We start from the raw sequence: 4,653 nt of genomic DNA on the forward strand, positions 1-4,653 counted from the left end.
TTTTTTTTATAAAGGAAAATGTGGCCCGTCATCAGAAATGTAAGGCAAACAAACCCTATACAGTAAAGCTGCTGTGTCAGGAAGTACAGAACAAACCCACATCTCATCAGAACTAACCTGCTTTTAGCTTTGCATCCAAAAATATTAGTCCACTTATTGCCCATTAAAAATTCCCTTTGTCTCTTCTCAGTTGCGGTGCAATGCTTGAGATGTTAAAGCTGGCACTGTCAGCCTTTAAAGTAATGTTAGAGATTTATTTACTCATTAACTTTCAAATGCAGGACACTTTCAAAACCTTTTCCTTAGGGCATCCCTGTGTTCTGTTTCAGAGAGTTACTGTTGTTTTCCCACCTACCCTGAAGGGCTGTTTACGATAGCATCTCTCCCTTTTAATCCTCTTTTCCTTTCATGTCTAACAAACAGCGTTAAACAGAACACAGAGGGAAAAGACAGATCTCACACATTACAATCAGCTATATTTATCTGAAGAAAAGAAATGCTTTGCAATTAGAGATCTCATTTTTAAATTAATGCTCAAAAAGCTTTTTCCTATGCATTTTCCAGATAAAACCAAGCCCTAGGTTTGTATGGATAGAAGCTCAGATGAAGGGTTGTTAGAACTCGATCCTGTGAATTGATGCACGCTCTATACAGTGACTGGGCTTCCACAGAAATGACTTCTCTTAGGAGAGCCTACACAGAGGGCAGTACACACAGATGTGGGCAGTACTAACATGTTGAACTGTGACAGAAAACTGTATGTTTCAAAAGTGGCCATTGTTTATGGTGATTTTTCACAGGATGCCTTGATTTCTCCAGCTCTTTTTGCCCTACATCTGAGCGCATTCAGACTGTGAATATATTGATCTTTGCAGCCTTTCTGTGGGGCAATGTGGGACTTCACTTTACACAGAACTCAGAGGGAGGAACCAAAGCTATCATTTCATGAACACTTCTTTCAGCATCGGTGCCAACATAAGCAGTTCATGATTTCCCCTTCCCCAATCCCAGCAGTCACTCACCCCTCAGCTGTGCCATTTCAGAGTTGTGTGTGAAACAAATTGCAGACCACATCCAGGTTAAAAATAGCTGGAAAAGACAGAGATAAATGATTTCCAGAACCTGGACTGACATCCTAAAGATACATCCAAGGCTAATATGACAGAACATTTTAGCTCAGATTCAATGTGCCCATCCAGCTCTATTAGTAATTTTACCTGTTTTGCTATAAGACAGAAAGGTAGAAGTTGCACTGACTTCCTTCCTAAATTTTCTTGTTGGCTGGGCAAAAGACAGAGACCTTAGTTAGAGAAATGCAGCCAGCAGCTGACTAGTTGGTGCAGGCAGGCAGGCTGACCATGCACGTGTTAGCTGGTCAGCCAGCACCTACAGATCAGAGTGCTGCTCAGCAAAGAAACATAAAGCACATAGGGAGGGGAGAGCTGGGCTTGTTGTTTATGGGAGAGTGGGGAGAGAGGGACACAGACCCGTGGGAAACCAAGTGTTATTAGCTCCACTGCTCACATTTTGTTTCAAAAAAAAAAAAGCAAAATTCTACAAGTAAGAGCTCTTCTACCACTGAGCCTGTAAATCAAACAAATAGTTTCTCCTCCAATTTGTGAGGAAGCTGCAAGCTCAGCCTTGGATTCCTGTTCAGACTCCAGCAACCACTTCTGCTTTTAGCACTCTGAACACAAATGAAAACCACAGATACTGATTTCTTTCCCATACTCAAACACCACTTGAAGCCCTTGTTTCTCCTGAAACTTGCTCTATCTCTGTTCCTACCTGCCTTCTTTTTTAATCCACAACAACTTGCCAAGAGCTCTGCTCTGTTCTCTTCGTTCATGTTCTTCCTGCCTTCGTTCTGGCTGGTCCACAGCTTCAAGCTTTGGTCAGACTGGAACACAAATGCAAAGTACCTGGTGGGCCTTTCCACTGAGAGCTGCCAAGGGACTGCTTGCTTTAGGAACTGCCTTTGTCAGGCATGGACTGTGCACTGATTGTGTGGATGAACCACAATGAGCACTTAGCAGATTGACACTGTGGCAGTCTCACTGCAGAATGTTAGCAGGTGTTTTGAGCATCTTATAGCCAAAAATGGAGTATTCTGGTGTAGATGAAAACAAGCTCTTCTTGCCTGTCTCTTTTCAGCAGGAGACCTTTTGCTGGGCAGCAGAGGAGACAGGGTGGTATGGCAGCCACATGGTGGGACAGGAGCCAGGAATCACCCAATGAATCGTGGCTGTAGTGGAAGGCAGAAGCAGAAGGGCGCTTATGTCTGGTTGCTCACATCTTCTTTCCAGTAGTCCTCATGAATGAAGCTTTTGCCATCGGCTCTGGCACTTTGAAGTGCCAGTAGTAGAGATTATCATCACCATAGTAGGTCTTGGACTTCTGCAAATGGGGCTGGTGGGGATTTTCCTGATGTTGTGGGAAATCCCCGAGTGGCAATAATCCAGCATAATGGGCTCTGTGCCATCCCCTCTGCAGACACCCAGGAACATTACTGGGAGCTGCACTCAGTGTAATCTGTTTGCAGGTATGGAGCAGGGTATGATGGGAAGGATCTGAGATGACTTCCAGAGGATCTGTCTGCCTTAATTCATGGCCACTGCACACCCATGGGTCCACTCCCACTCATGCACTGGGGAAGCAGCTGGAGGTCAGCTCAGCTCCTGCAAGAGGAGGGTCTGCACAGGGCTTTCTAGCACTGATGGCACTTCCTGAACTAGTTTATCATGGATTTGTTTTCTCAGATAGAATATGTAAAGCCATTACATAAAGGCACTGCAGTGCAACTGTAAACCAAGCACAGCCAAGAAAGAGGTGCTGGGGAACCCCTACCAACATGGAGCAGGCACATGCAGAGCAAAGCAGTCCTTACATTGCTGAGATGTTAGGATCTGGTGTTATCCTCTGGCAACTACTGAATCTGGGGAAGCGATGGCATAGGAACATGATCAGAAAGCTGGCATAAACATTGTAACTGGTGCATCAAAGATCTCCTCTCCTCCAGTCACATTTTATCAGTACCCTGTTTTATTCTACGTGTCTACAAACAACAAAATCATTACTGATAAAACTTGCCTTAAGCAACAAGACATATGCTAACAATAAAGTACTAAGAGACATATTTTCAGAAGTGTGTGTGCAGAAATGCCTATTGTACAATGTACAAGCAGCATGTGGTCTGGATGTGGCAAGCAGCAAAGGGAGAGGAAAAGGGGAACAGATGGAACCTGTATATGAGTGACAAGATTGAACGTAAGCTTAGATCAAGTTTTGCAGCATGCAGAGGCTGAGCTTGAAAAGCCTTAAATAATAACCACATTTTAAGGAGGACTGTATCAATGAGGCACACGGATAAGTGTGGTGAATTGTAAAACTGCAGAGGACACAGCAGTGGAGACAATGATATATACAGAACACGTGAGAGGTTCAGTCTGACATGCTGGCTATGCATACAATCAAAGGTGTGCGCATTTCAGAAACATCAGCCTCCCTGAAACCTCAGTGACTTAGCAATAAAACATCAGGAAACAATAACTCAGGGTCAGAAAGGTCTGAGAATTCCACACAGCTGAAATAAAGATTGAGCAAGAGGAATTAACATCAAGAAACGAGATTCAGATGTTTAAAGCTGATTGTCTGAACCAAGTTAATATAATGTACCATGTTTCACTTCAAAACATTTGGATCATGCAGCTGGGGAGCCCTTCCCACGGTTGTGAAATGCAGCAGCCCATTCTGAGAGTGTCTGGATATGAGCAGGGTATAAACAGTGAATTGGGATTAGAGCCTTTACTATTCTGGTCTAGTTTTGCTATTTCCCTGGGCCACTAGCACGGAAAGCAAGCCCAGCAATGAGGCTGCACAAAGCTCCCATCTTCACATATTCTGGAATTGCCCACTCCATCCATCTCCCTTTGAACTGAACGCTGGCTCTCTTTTTCATGACTCTGAACCATTTTGACGATCAGCATCTCTTGCTCTCTTATTTTCAACACGTTCAGGCAAACATCTATTCAGCTATCTAGTCTTTCCAAGAGAAATTATCATCTTTCCTTCCCTTTCACCATTTCTAGCGCTGAAGTTCAGCTCTCTAGAAAATTATATTTACAAACCTGAAGCAGTACGGGACAATCACGTTTTCATTCCTTTTTCCTCATGCACAAAAGAAGCCTTTATCTGTATTTACCTGTGTGAGGTTTGCACACTTTCAGTGCTAAATTTTTGATTCTAGCAAATCTCACATGGGTTTATATGAACTTACAGTACACACGCATTGCATAAGCTCCTTCAGCTGAGCAAAGTAATCCAAGAGGCTGAAAGTGGCTGCCTGAAAACCACACCTCCTCGTGGGGAATGAGGATCCCATTGTTAAAGAGGGTTTTGCAGCCTGGCAATTCATTTGGTTCCTAGCTCTGTTGAATTACATTGCTAGTGGGAGTGGCTCTTCCCTGGGATGAGATAACACACTCAGCAGTCCTTGGATGTGAAACTAATTAACTGGAGACAAGTGTTGATGCTGTAATAATACTCCTCCATGCACTATCTATTCATGGTAACCACTTTTTGATTGGGGTGAGGTTGTACAGAAAAAAAACAGACAATGCTGATATTAAGCTCTCAGATCCCAGATCTTTCCCC

Source organism: Meleagris gallopavo, chromosome 1 (genome assembly GCF_000146605.3).
Source record: "Meleagris gallopavo isolate NT-WF06-2002-E0010 breed Aviagen turkey brand Nicholas breeding stock chromosome 1, Turkey_5.1, whole genome shotgun sequence".
Taxonomy (NCBI): domain Eukaryota; kingdom Metazoa; phylum Chordata; class Aves; order Galliformes; family Phasianidae; genus Meleagris; species Meleagris gallopavo.